This window comes from Centropristis striata, chromosome 11 (genome assembly GCF_030273125.1).
Source record: "Centropristis striata isolate RG_2023a ecotype Rhode Island chromosome 11, C.striata_1.0, whole genome shotgun sequence".
Taxonomy (NCBI): Eukaryota; Metazoa; Chordata; class Actinopteri; order Perciformes; family Serranidae; genus Centropristis; species Centropristis striata.
Genome location: NC_081527.1, coordinates 15,501,052 through 15,516,596, shown reverse-complemented (window position 1 = coordinate 15,516,596; position 15,545 = coordinate 15,501,052). Strand labels below are relative to the sequence as shown.

Here is a 15,545-nt window from a genome sequence, read left to right as displayed (position 1 = left end):
TAATAAACATGCACTTGTTTCGCCTTTTGTCTAGTCATTTTAGTCTCACGTGTATCGACAACTGCATTCCTGACATATTGACATATTGCAGTTCTTATCATTAGGGAAAAACTGTTACTTCTGAAACATGATAGTATTATGTCAAGTCCATAGACTGTATACAAATAATAATAATAATAATAATAATCCTCTTTTCTATCTATATAACGTAAAATATAACTTTATTGACTCGTTCCTGTGGATACTGGATCCCGTGGAGATTGCTCTGCTTCTCTCCTGGTGACAGCTCGCCTTGTCAGTGACCTGTCAATCAAAGCTAGTCACGCCCCAAATCATACGATTCTTTATCTTCTATTTTCTTCTAAATGGGGCCATTATTAGAACTATTGACATCAAATTGTCTTGAAGATATTTTTTTACTAGCGATTGAGACCATAGTGTTTTTTTTTCTGAGGTAATAAATCAAGTGAGAAGTTTTCAAATTTTGCACTGAAATGAATGGGCAGATTTTTTTTGCAGCCAAACTTAGCACCCCCTGCTGGAATTCTCGTTAGATTGCAGGCTTAAAGCACTTCCTGGTTGGCCTCCATGCTCAGACACAAATATTGCCGCCTGGTTAAATTAAGGTATGCTTTTCCAGTTTTTCCTGTAAATAAATGGGTTGTTGTTGTTGGCAGCCGTGTGCCTTGGTTTGACTCAGCAGCCACACACAGTCATGGATCGTATCGTATTGTGCTTCTTTCTCCTGTTGAGGTTGCTACCTCTCTATGATGGTAAGTGAAACATTATCACATTTCATTTTTAACAATTTAATAAAAGAAAGTCATGACACATTTATCTCATAATGCAGAAATGTGTTTAAGTGACATCGGGGCAGATCTAGAAAAATATTTATGGGGTGGCAAGGGGGAGGCAGACATTTTTGAAGAGTGGCAAGATATGGCAGACGTATATATACTGAATTTAATCAGTTATCACAGTCTGATGACAAATAGTACACACTACAAAAGGGAACGGGCTGCCATTTACAAACTCATACAGACAAACTTAATCTTATGCAATCAATGTCTTGCATTTGAGGTTTCATGTGAAACAGTTCATATTAGGAATATGTGACCATAAAATGTGATCTCACTTAATAGGAGATAGAACTATGGTAACACTACTGTAGGTGGGGCGTTATCACAGGAAAGGCATTAAGGTAAGACACAGGTGTTGAGTGGCAGATATGTGAGAGGAGAAGTAAATAGTTTTTGGCAAGAAGAAACTATCAAAAGAAAAACTTACGATTGAAGACCTATGAACTGAGCTGTACTAAGGTGAGCAGAAATACACTGGAAATAAATGGGTCAAGGCAGTCAAACAAGGTTCTGGACATCACTTTTATTGTTCACTCAGAACACACATTCTTCCAATTTGTCCCTCAGTCTTTTTTGGCAAATGAATTACACTCCAAAAAGACAAAAAATGTGCAGGGAGGTGGAGAGAGTCTGTAAACATGTCTGTACAAAAGGAACACTTACACTGAGTATGACACACAAAGCGAGAACAGAGAGAAATGATTTATGAGCACTGGATAATTGACACTATATATTATACAATAGTTCCTACCACAGTCCATGGACATGCACATAATAATAATAATAATAATAATAATAATAATAATAAGGTTAAGTGGTGACTTTAGATTGCCGGTAGGTGTGAATGCGAATGGTTGTTTGTCTCTATGTGCCTTTAGCTGTGAATAAATACATGAAAATTCATGAAGATTGGGCACTTCTGGAAAAGTTTTTTATTTTTGGCAGGGTGTTAGGTATGGGCCTAAGGTTTTTAAAAATCCATGGATACAAGTTGGGGCGGCCCCCCTAGTGGCAGTTATCCATAAAATCCAAAATGGCCCCCACCGAAAATAACACAAAAAAAACAATACATACTTAAACACCATGTATTTCTTCAAATACTTTTTGTCACTTTCACATTTCTCAGTTGCATCGCAGTCTCTTCAACAACAGCACCGAGTACAACAAGCAGCACTACTGCATCATCAGATGTGACCACAGTGTTTACTACAGCAACCAGTCAAAGAAGCAGCACTATATCTACACCATTAGATGACCTCACAACTTCAGCATCCACGGTCTCCACAGCTACAGGTTTGTCATGATCATCTCCACTGAAAAAGTGCACTGTTGAACATGTATTAGCAAGCTTTAATTGTTAAGTATGACTTTTTATACTTTGCATCAGGGTCTGAGCCAACAATGACTCTCAGTTACATTTGCGCACCTACTAACTGTTTTCTTGTCCTCATAGCAGGAAAAACACCTTTTAGTCAGTCACATGGACTGGTATTTCGTTTCTGATTTTAACAGAACCCTTTCTTCCTGCAGATACCCAACATTCATTTGCACACCTACTAACAGTTTCCTTGTCCTCATAGCAGGAAAAAGACTGGCAGACACCAGTTCAACTCCAGATGCTAGTAGTGTTACATCTTCACCAGCAGATGGGAGCCAATCTGGATCCACCACCAGCTCAGGTAAAGGTACAGTAACATGGACTTTGGGGTTACAGTTATGATTTTAACAGAGCCCTTTCTTCCTGCAGATACCCAAACAGTGACTGTTCACCTTAAAGTCTCTGCTTCATCCTATGATAAGGAAAATGAAGCTGTGATTTTAGAGGCTTTATCCAATGTAAGTACAAATAACCTTTATGTACAAATCTATAGTCACAATATTGCACGCTCCCCTATCACTCACTGTCTTGTCTCTCTCACAGTTTATATCTCAGACTCTTATTGAGCAGAATTGTGAGGATTGCACTGCAACAATCAAATCCATCAAACCCACCTAAGAAAGGACTAAAATATGTTTCAGTCAGTCAGTGGATGCATCAGTGTGTAAACAGGCAGCAATATTCTCAGAAACAACAACATCAGCAGTCAGTGCCTATTTAAAACTGTGGGTAATAAAATGACATAAAAACACATTTATTCAGCACAATGTGTTGAGAGTTAACTGTTAGAGCAGACTGAGCAACCCAAAACGAGGATGATGAGCCAAAGTTTAATTATGCTGGCAGTGGTGGTTCTGGCCCATTCACACCGCAGGGGCCAGTTAAATTAACTCTGAAACAAAGCGCTCATTTTATCAGTTGGGTGGTTTAGAAGCCAAGTCAGCAGGTCATCTCAATAGGGTATAGGGTAAGACAATGTGTCATTTAAAAAATAAAAAGAGTTGTAGTAATATTCCATTCTAGTGTAATCTAACAAATTAACAATTCTTTTCATTTTTTGATTAATCCGGTGATGTCTAAATGAATGGATTTGGTCCAAAATGTGATCACAATTTATCAGTGCCTAAGGGGACATTTTCAAATATCTTGTTTTGTCCAACTAACAATCCAATACCGAAAGATATGCAGTTGATTTACATAGGCTATAAAAAGCAGGTGGAAAATCCCATTTAACAAGCTGAAATCAGATAATTTTGCCATTTTTATTCTTTAAAAAATGACTGAAGAAAGTTTTCGATCGACTAAAAGTTGCAGCTCTACACGCCAACCCCAAAATACCTTAGATACCTCTCACACACACACACACACACACACACACACGTGCATAAACACACACACACACACTTAACTATCTATTAGCATACAAAATGATATGCAGTAAAGCTTATGGTTTTACACAGATATCACAACTGAATACTTAAATCATTGATAGATGAAAAAGTTTATGTTCACATTAAAAAACCAAGGCATGTATTAAATATATGACTTTATGACTTGCACAGTCTGTAGTTGTATGCTGCTTAGGAAAATAAAAAAATATTAAATCTCTGTTGTTCCTGGAGTCATACAGCAAGGCACAGTACAGAATGTATTAATATAACAACCACAACATCAGAAAGCACACAACAGCTTCAATGCCAAAACAATGTAAACATAAGTTACATTTAACAACTGCAAAGGGATTTAAATACCCACAGAAAGACATAAACCTCCAGATAGCGGTAAGCAAAAACACAGATAGACAGTCACAGGATAGATTTGACTTACTTTATCTGACGTCCAGTCATTGACGTGAAGTGGTCTTTATCCATGTAACGTTCAATGTCCCACTGTTGCACTAGTTGCTGTGATGGTCATTCAGTTTGTTTGTCAACAGAAGTCCTCATATCTTCTCTCCATTGCTGCAACCGTCAGTAACCTCAACTAGAATAGCATTAGCAAAAAGCTAATTGTTTAATTTTTGCTGGTAAATGTTGATTATTTTATGTTAACTTTCTTTCCACTGCCGTGAGGCCAGAGTGCGACTCGCTTGCATCACAGTACAATTCAATTTACTTTCCAGAAATACGTCAACTGTTTCGCAGTTACCGCTACTGAAGTTATAAACTGAACAATCAGTTTATTTGATATTAGCATGATGTATCAGACTGCAGGCTCCACGCTCACAGCCACTAACAGGGTGCAGTACCATCTACCAGCCACTACTACGTGGGGGCGCTGTTTCACTCATTTCAGGAGATGACGAGACACTGCCACTGCGATTACTGTTTCAAGCAGTTTGGTTTGGTTAAGCTTTGGCTCTAATCAGAACTTGTCGATGCCTTTTTGTTTAACTCTAAAAATAATATCTTTACTAATATGTGTCACTGGCATGTATACTAGGTTAATTATTCTTTAGCTGTTTGGAAATGTCAGTATATACACTGATTACATGGGTCCTTGGGTGTACACATGACATTATGACTCCAAATGCAATATATGTCACTGTGTAATAACTTTGGTGGAAGAAATGTTTCTGTCATTTGGTTAGAACGTGTGTTTGAATTTTGGTACATTGGAGAATTTCTAGTCAAGTCAATGGACTCAAGTGCAACATTATGTATTTTTCTACAGGTTGTCGGTGAAACTCATTATCTGTCAGTGAAACTGGAATAAATAAAAACAAAAACAGCAAATAAAAAACTACGACAACAGCATAGTTTTTTTTTTGGTAGATCATGTGATCATTCAGGAGCATAGACCACTCTTGGCCACTCTGATCATTCAGGCATACTGGTTTGTACTGTTCTTCCTGTTCCTGATATGTTTGTTGCCTCTCCATAATGATGAATAAAATCGCTCAAATTAGGAACACTTGAATAAAGCACTCACTATGAAATATGTCAGTGTCATCGCATGCCATTTTTTATGAAAAATCTCACAAATATAAAGCCTGTTGGTATCTGATTTACAGATTTAACTTATAACAAAGACGTTAATTAAAATTTGACGAAATTATGAAAACTCAAACTAAGAGACAAAAAAATTGCAGTTGTGTTTAGGTAGGACAGAACAAATACATAAATACAAGCATATATTAAAAGGCAATTAAAAATATTTTAACTTAAAGCAGTGTTTTCTGTGATCTTGCACAACACAAGCAGGATGCACTGTATGTTTTTATAAATTATCGGTCCTGATGGTGGTTTACCACATCGTTAACATTCAGTGTTAATCAGTTTGAGGAAATATCTGTGATGGAATGTAAACCTTTCTTCCTGACCACAGTTTTCATTACTCCACTGCTAAATGGATCCAGTACAACACAAAACAGTACAACATTTGCACCAGTAGATGGCAGCAAAACCACAGCATGGACAGTCTTTTTCCTCTGCACCTTGCACCAAAGAAACATCAAGAGATGACTTGAGCATAAAAAGTCTCTACAACTACAGATAATTGTGTGCTGATGCTCTTTGTGAGGCCATCAAACTGTTGAGAATGTAAATGAATGAAATAAATAACCCCAAAATGCATTAATCATCATATGAATAGGGGAGGGGGGCTGATAACATGAGGGGGGTGAGGTCATTTCACGTGTGTGTGTGTGTGTGGGTGTATGTGTGTGTGTGTGTGGGGGGGGGGGGGGGTATCACACAAGGTCATGCATCATCATGCGCACACAAAAGTGACTTGTATATACTACTAACATGCACTGTGGTTACACTTGGGTCGCCATTTGTCTAATCATTTCAGTCAACTGCATTCTTGGCATATCTAGAGTGTTCATTCTTATCATTAGGGAAAAACCCTTTACACAACTAGTTGTGTTTCTACTTCCTTGTAGACAGGAGGGTTATTGTTGTCTTGTTTGACAAGATAAATAAGCCTTGGTTACATTCAGAAGCCACACACAGTCATGGATCGGATCGGATTGTGCTTCTTTCTCCTGTTGAGGTTGCTACCTCTCCATGATGGTAAGTGAAACATTATCACATTCAATTTATTACAGTTTAATAAAGGAAAGTCATGGCACATTTATCTCATAATGCAGAAATGTGTTTAAGTTATATGTATTTACTGTAGGATACACAGTTACAGTGAGGTTGATACGCACTTATTTTAATAATGAAAAAAATGTGTTGTCCTGATTTAAAAAAACAAAACAATCGATTGTCAAATGATTAAATCATTTAAATACAACATTACTCAGCAGATTAGATTATCCAAATATGAAAAGGTAAATATTTCAATGTGTCCCGCAAGTGCAATTCGGCTGTAAATGACTATGTCATAAATAATTAAAGTAGTAGTTAAATAACATCCACCTGTTTTTATATTACATGTTGGTCAGAGGTCATTCATCAGTGCTTAATGTACTGACTTTGATGTGAAAATTACCTCCATAAAGTGGGACTAAGAATTATTTAAAAAAGATACTAATCCAGGTTTTACCTAAATTAAGAAAAGGGGCTTAACCATGTTAAGGTTGGGGGTATGTGACACCATTATTATGAAAACTGATATGCACCTAAATATAAAACAGAAATTATCCAAGTCTATTTCTATCCTTTACAAAACAAGAGATCTACTGAATAAGAACTGCCTTCATTTGCTGTACTTTTCACTTGTGTTGCCTTATATGACATACTGTGTTGAAATTTGGGGAAATGCATATAAAACAAACCTAGATCCAATAATTAAACTGCAGAAAAGAGCTATCAGGATAATAAATGAAGTTGGATACCGGGATTCTACAAATCAGCTTTTTATAAGATCACACACATTAAAATTTCAGGACAATGTATATTCAAAAACATTAGAAATTATGTTTCGAGTGGTAAACATGTCAATTCCTGTTTGTATTCAAAAAATGTTTAAATTAAGGCAGGGGATTTATAATTTAAGGGGGTTGCTAATGTTTGAAACTCACAAAATCAGAACTAATCTCAAATATAGATGTGTGTCAGTTTTGGGTGTAAAATTATGGAATGGACTAAATGATGAAATAAAGATGTGTAATTCTATGTTAGTTTTCAAGGAGACTTTAAAATCTAAAATTATCAAGGGTTACAATGACATTTGATTGAATTTGATTTTTCAGTTTAAGGTATCATGTGTTTTGTAACAATGTGAATTACTCAGTGAATGTAATGTATATAATGTAATGTATATGCATGTAGATGGTACAGGAGAGGCAAAAATAAGCCTTGGGGCTTCAGCCTATTCCTTTTTCGGTTGCTGTCTGATGGATTCTTTTGTAAAAACATGATTTTATTTTGTTGTCTTCGTTTTTTTGTTTTTGTAACCGAAATAAAGCATTCATTCATTCGTTCATTCATTCATATGGGGACAAAAAAATAAGGAAAAGTCTGCATACATGTGGAGAAAGTTGGCAAAAAATGTCAAATCATCTCTTTCATGAAGAATAAATAAAACAGTAACCAGACAGTTCATTGTGCCATTTTTCATTTTGAGCAGTGCTCAACTTAAATGTGTATTTCTTTCTGCATACTAATAAATGCAATGTCATTGTTGCTTTTATTTTTCCAGCTCAATCAATAACTCCAACAGGTAATATCCACAGCACAACCTCACTCCTCTAGTGCAACTCACCTGCCTCAGTTTCAACCCCACAATAATCAGCAGCATCACTTTCACATTTCTCAGTTGCATCCACCCATGCATCAAACAATGTCAACACAGTGATCCTTTCCAGCCTTTCCCTGGACTCCAGGCAGCCACAAAACATCTCACAGACTCCCTCAATCAGACTCTCAGTTAAGGAAAATACATTTTAGCATAATCTTGAGTAAAATGACCAGTTTTCATGCAAGTATACTTGAATATCTCTGCTAATCACATACACATAGCACACTGCTTACTGCAGGGCTGCTGAGGCCACGCCCCCTACATGCACTGTGCATTCCTCCATCACGTGCACTGATGATTTCTAGAACCACACTTTTTAGCCCAGAGCACAAGACTATTGAAGCCACACATTTGAGCCCATGGCGTACATTAAGTTACATTTTAACATTTTGAATGGAGGATTTGGGATTATTTTACTCAATGTTTGATGGGTGGGGTTGGGGGGAGTATTTAACTCAACAAGAAAAGTAAGAACTGATTGTTCAACAGAATAATTGAAACTTGATAAGCTTAAAAATAAATCTTTTAAAATTACATGTTTTTTCATTTTCATCTTCCACAACGTCGTCCTCCATGGTCTCTACTGCTACAGCAACCAACCAAACAAGCAGCAATACATCTGCACAACCAGATAACAGCACAACTCCATTAGTATCTGCAACAACAGCACCAAGCACAACAAACAGCAGCAATACTACCCTTATGACAACTTTAACATCCAAAGTCTCTGATGCTACAACACCTACCACGACAGGCAGCCCTGCAGCATCTACACTGGTGGAAGTGACAACAACTTCAGCATCTACAGTCTCTGATACAACGTCAACCAGCCAAACAAGCAGCAGTACATCTACACCGACAGATATCATCCCGTCTTCATCAGCCTCAGTCTCTTCAACAACAGCACCAAGTACAACAAGCAGCACTACTGCATCATCAGATGTGACCACAGTGTTTACTACAGCAACCAGTCAAAGAAGCAGCACTATATCTACACCATTAGATGACCTCACAACTTCAGCATCCACGGTCTCCACAGCTACAGGTTTGTCATGATCATCTCCACTGAAAAAGTGCACTGTTGAAAATGTATTAGCAAGCTTTATTTGTTAAGTATGACTTTTTATACTTTGCATCAGGGTCTGAGCCAACAATGACTCTCAGTTACATTTGCGCACCTACTAACTGTTTCCTTGTCCTCACAGCAGGAAAAACACCTTTTAGTCAGTCACATGGACTGGTATTTCGTTTATGATTTTAACAGAGCCCTTTCTTCCTGCAGATACCCAAACAGTGACTGTTCACCTTAAAGTTTCTGTTTTATCCTATAATAACAAAAATGAAGGTGTGATTTTAGAATCACAGATGTCCTAGAATGGCCTACATGAAGTTACATTTTAACATTTTGAATGGAGGATTTCAGATTATTTTACTTAATGTTTGATGGGTGGGGTTGGGGGGAGTATTTAACTCAACAAGAAAAGTAAGAACTGATTGTTCAACAGAATAATTGAAACTTGATAAGGTTCTGCTTAAAAATAAATCTTTAGAAATTACATGTTTTTTCATTTTCATCTTCCACAATGTCGTCCTCCATGGTCTCTACTGCTACAGCAACCAACCAAACAAGCAGCAGTACATCTGCACCAGCAGATAACAGCACAACTCCATTAGCACCAAGCACAACAAACAGCAGCAATACTACCACAGTCTTCACAGCTACAGGTTTGTCATGATGATCTCCACTGAAATAATGCACTGTTGAACATGTATTAGCAAGCTTTATTTGTTAAGTAGTAGTTAAATAACATCCACCATTAAATGTTGGTCTGAGGTCATTCATCAGTGCTAATTGTACTGACCCTGGTGTGAAAATTACCTCCATACAGGGGACTAAGAATTAAAAAAAAAAAACTAATCAAGATAAAACTACCACTACTCTCTTTTCTACCTCTTAGACAAATGTTTGATTACTGTTTGTTAGATAATCATGACTTTGTACGTCACCAGAGTGATAAATTAAGAGTTATAAATCTGAGTTGATCTTGTTGAGAGTTGTGCTGTGTGCTTCAGGCTGTGCAGGTCCACCTAAGCTGTGTTGCCCTGGTAGAAACGACAGCTGTCGGAGGACGAGTTGTCTTTGTGATGAGTACTGCGTGACTGCTCATGACTGTTGTGTGGACTACATATCAACTTGCCCACAACGTAAGTGAGAGTGAACACAAAACATAGGAAGCTAGGGTAAAAACTGACTAATGACAGCTGAGCTTCAATGCATTTCCCTCTTCCTCTACAAAATTAAAGTGAACATGAATGATATTGAATTCAAGCAAGGATGTCAATAAATTCAAATCATATGACTTTGGCGATGTAAAGTCATCAATGGGGGCAGGAGAAGTCAATGCACAGGCCAATGAGATAGGAATTAGATCAATTCATGTTAAGGTTAACAAACAATTTTTATCAAATTGTTTGTTATGGATTTATCTATTAAATGAGGCAATGGTATTGTGAACATGTGTTTAGGATTGTTAGTTTTGTTTTTCAAGCGACCATTAGTTGGGACTAATGGGACACTTAAGGAAAGGTTGTTTTCTAAAGTGGGACGGCATGTTTTGAGTAATATGATCCCATCATATACGTCATTCAACTGAGAAAATATATGCATTTAGAATAATGAATTGCCCCTCAACTATGTTTGGACTTGTAATGCAGAGAGGTATTTTTGTTAATATCAGGGTTCAAAATCTTAACAAATTGGCAGTTAGCTAGCTATATTAGCCTATTGCTTTGCTAAATAGCTACTTCAATAGCTAAGTTGTAGCAATCGCTTTTAGTCACACAAACATCACATTTTTAAAGTTAGAAACTTTTCATGGGAATTAACAGGAATTTATGGGAATAAACGCTAATAAATCTGCGAATTTCAAAAAATTGAAGGTTGGAACCTAAATATAGTTGAGGAAAATATATTTTACCATAATCTTGACTAAAACAACCAGATTTCATTCAAGGACACTTGAATATCTCTGCTATTCCTCAAGCACATAGCACACTGCTTACTGCAGGGCTACTGAGGCCACGCCCCCTATAGAGACCACGCCCCCTTCATGGACTGTGCATTCCTCCAACACATGCATAGATGATTTCTAGAACTCTGGACCACCCTTCTGAGCCCGGACAAGTCTATTGAAGCCACACATTTGAGCCCATGACATACATGTTAACATTTTGACTGGGACTTTTGGGGGTATTTGGGGTTGTTTTACTTAAGGTTTGATGGGTGAGGATGAGTATTTCACTCAACAAGAAAGGAAAGAACTGATCCTTCAATAGAATAATTGAAACTTGATGAATTTCTGCTTAAAAAGAAATCTGTTGAAATAACATGTTTTTTCATTTTCATCTTCCAAAACGTCATCCTCCATGGTCTCTACTGCTACAGCAACCAACCAAACAAGCAGCAGTACATCTGCTCCGGCAGATAACAGCACAACTCCATTAGTATCTGCAACAACAGCACCAAGCACAACAAACAGCAGCAATACTACCCTTATGACAACTTTAACATCCACAGTCTCTGATACTACAACACCTACCACGACAGGCAGCCCTGCAGCATCTACACTGGTGGAAGAGACAACAACTTCAGCATCTACAGTCTCTGATACAACGTCAACCAGCCAAACAAGCAGCAGTACATCTACACCGACAGATATCATCCCGTCTTCATCAGCCTCAGTCTCTTCAACAACAGCACCAAGTCCAACAAGCAGCACTACTGCATCATCAGATGTGACCACAGTGTTTACTACAGCAACCAGTCAAAGAAGCAGCACTATATCTACACCATTAGATGACCTCACAACTTCAGCATCCACGGTCTCCACAGCTACAGGTTTGTCATGATCATCTCCACTGAAAAAATGCACTGTTGAAAATGATTTAGCAAACTTTATTTGTTAAGTATGATTTTTCATACTTTGCATCAGGGTCTGAGCCAACAATGACTCTCACTTACATTTGCACACCTACTAACTGTTTCCTTGTCCTCATAGCAGGAAAAACACTGGCAGACACCAGTTCAACTCCAGATGCTAGTAGTGTCATATCTTCACCAGCAGATGGGAGCCAATCTGAATCCACCACCAGCTCAGGTAAAGGTACATACAGTCACATGGACTTTGGGGTTTCAGTTATGATTTTAACAGAACCCTTTCTTCCTGCAGATACCCAAACAGTGACTGTTCACCTTAAAGTCTCTGCTTCGTCCTATGATAACGAAAATGAAGCTGTGATTTTAGAGGCTTTATCCAATGTAAGTACAAACAACCTTTAAGTACAAATCTATAGTCACAATATTGCACGCTCCCCTATCACTCACTGTCTTGTCTCTCTCACAGTTTATATCTCAGACTCTTATCGAGCAGAATTGTGAGGACTGCACTGCAACAATCAAATCCATCAAACTCACCCGGGAAAAGGTCTAATTAGACCAAAAACAGGTCGAGTGCCAGTGAAACTGCAATAAATCATCACAAAAAGAACAAGTAAAAAACTACAAGAACAGCATTGAAAAAGCATAGTTGTAAAAATACTGCAGTTTCGGTGAATTGTTTTCACAGGGGACACAAACCCCATTCTCCTGGGTAAACGTCTGCAGTTAGTTCGACCCAAGAGTTGGGAGAGAGCTGAATATCACATAGATGCAAGGATGACACATACACTAAAAATACCCAGTGAAGGTTTTCTACCACGAGAAGGAACATTACTGTACACAAGAAAAACAGAAAGAATTAATAGTGATTTCCTTTTGCTCCAAACCTGAAGCTCCTAAATATAACTTGGCCTAAACATGACCACTGGCAATGATGTCCAGTGTTCTTTTCCTCCAGCTTTTTGCTGTATATCATAGAAAGTATAACAAAATAGTTCTTTACTGCAGCCACATTGTTCTGGGATTTTGCATTGTTTCAAAGATCTGATGTCCAGTTTTCAAGTTAATTTTAGGAACCAAACGTTCCTCTGAAATCTCACTTTTTTGAACAAATCTTTTGACAATATATCAGACTCGACTGTGTGTTTCACTGCCAAACACACTATTGATTCAAAGATTCTGTTCTCACAGCTGTGCATACACTGTATGATAATATTGATAATGAATTTCAATAAATTGATTATTTATCACTATCTGATACTGTCAGAAAAAAGCTCAATGTGCAATAAATGATAATACAAAATGTTGCTTGCACTTGCTCATCATATATATCTGAATAGCAGTGCTTTGTTAGGTTTTCTATTGACTCTTCCCTGTTCTAATAAACATGCACTTGTTTCGCCTTTTGTCTAGTCATTTTAGTCTCACGTGTATCGACAACTGCATTCCTGACATATTGCAGTTCTTATCATTAGGGAAAAACTGTTACTTCTGAAACATGATAGTATTATGTCAAGTCCATAGACTGTATACAAATAATAATAATAATAATAATAATAATCCTCTTTTCTATCTATATAACGTAAAATATAACTTTATTGACTCGTTCCCGTGGATACTGGATCCCGTGGAGATTGCTCTGCTTCTCTCCTGGTGACGGCTCGCCTTGTCAGTGACCTGTCAATCAAAGCTAGTCACGCCCCAAATCATACGATTCTTTATCTTCTATTTTCTTCTAAATGGGGCCATTATTAGAACTATTGACATCAAATTGTCTTGAAGATATTTTTTTACTAGCGATTGAGACCATAGTGGGGTTTTTTCTGAGGTAATAAATCAAGTGAGAAGTTTTCAAATTTTGCACTGAAATGAATGGGCAGATTTTTTTTGCAGCCAAACTTAGCACCCCCTGCTGGAATTCTCGTTAGATTGCAGGCTTAAAGCACTTCCTGGTTGGCCTCCATGCTCAGACACGAATATTGCCGCCTGGTTAAATTAAGGTATGCTTTTCCAGTTTTTCCTGTAAATAAATGGGTTGTTGTTGTTGGCAGCCGTGTGCCTTGGTTTGACTCAGCAGCCACACACAGTCATGGATCGTATCGTATTGTGCTTCTTTCTCCTGTTGAGGTTGCTACCTCTCTATGATGGTAAGTGAAACATTATCACATTTCATTTTTAACAATTTAATAAAAGAAAGTCATGACACATTTATCTCATAATGCAGAAATGTGTTTAAGTGACATCGGGGCGGATCTAGAAAAATATTTATGGGGTGGCAAGGGGGAGGCAGACATTTTTGAAGAGTGGCAAGATATGGCAGACGTATATATACTGAATTTAATCAGTTATCACAGTTTGATGACAAATAGTACACACTACAAAAGGGAACGGGCTGCCATTTACAAACTCATACAGACAAACTTAATCTTATGCAATCAATGTCTTGCATTTGAGGTTTCATGTGAAACAGTTCATATTAGGAATATGTGACCATAAAATGTGATCTCACTTAATAGGAGATAGAACTATGGTAACACTACTGTAGGTGGGGCATTATCACAGGAAAGGCATTAAGGTAAGACACAGGTGTTGAGTGGCAGATATGTGAGAGGAGAAGTAAATAGTTTTTGACAAGAAGAAACTATCAAAAGAAAAACTTACCCATGAAGACCTATGAACTGAGCTGTACTAAGGTGAGCAGAAATACACTGGAAATAAATGGGTCAAGGCAGTCAAACAAGGTTCTGGACATCACTTTTATTGTTCACTCAGAACACACATTCTCCCAATTTGTCCCTCAGTCTTTTTTGGCAAATGAATTACACTCCAAAAAGACAAAAAATGTGCAGGGAGGTGGAGAGAGTCTGTAAACATGTCTGTACAAAAGGAACAATTACACTGAGTATGACACACAAAGCGAGAACAGAGAGAAATGATTTATGAGCACTGGATAATTGACACTATATATTATACAATAGTTCCTCCCACAGTCCATGGACATGCACATAATAATAATAATAATAATAATAATAAGGTTAAGTGGTGACTTTAGATTGCCGGTAGGTGTGAATGCGAATGGTTGTTTGTCTCTATGTGCCTTTAGCTGTGAATAAATACATGAAAATTCATGAAGATTGGGCACTTCTGGAAACGTTTTTTTATTTTTGGCAGGGTGTTAGGTATGGGCCTAAGGTTTTTAAAAATCCATGGATACAAGTTGGGGCGGCCCCCCTAGTGGCAGTTATCCATAAAATCCAAAATGGCCCCCACCGAAAATAACACAAAAAAAACAATACATACTTAAACACCATGTATTTCTTCAAATATTTTTTGTTTCACTCTTCATCATTATTAGTACAGCCTCCCTCACACTTGCACAATGTGGTACAGGGAAGTCCAGCTCGCTGGCACCAACAGTTGCCCTTACACACTGTAAACCCAGATTTTGTTTCTAATTAAACTTCCAAGTGATCATTACTTATTCTTTTATGTTTTGTAAAAACCTGCTATCATTACTAAACAACATTAGTTGCTTGTACTATTTAGCTGAAATATTCCTTGCACTAATCATGTTTAGCAGAGATAACTTGGTGTGTTTACTTTAATAAGAAAAGGGAGGGGTCTAATTCATAACGTGCCTGGTCACGTGACAAGGCCAGCGTCTTGTAACGGTGCTCTA

The 15,545-nt window shown here is 37.5% G+C and overlaps 1 long non-coding RNA gene across 1 annotated transcript; it reads left to right on the top strand.

Moving 5' to 3' along the window:
• The first annotated feature begins 11,999 nt into the window (after positions 1-11,999).
• LOC131981028 (uncharacterized) lies at positions 12,000-13,212 on the top strand. The gene is made up of 3 exons (XR_009395263.1): positions 12,000-12,086; positions 12,159-12,247; positions 12,333-13,212. It is a non-coding gene; the product is annotated as an uncharacterized LOC131981028 (long non-coding RNA).
• The last annotated feature ends 2,333 nt before the right edge of the window (positions 13,213-15,545 follow it).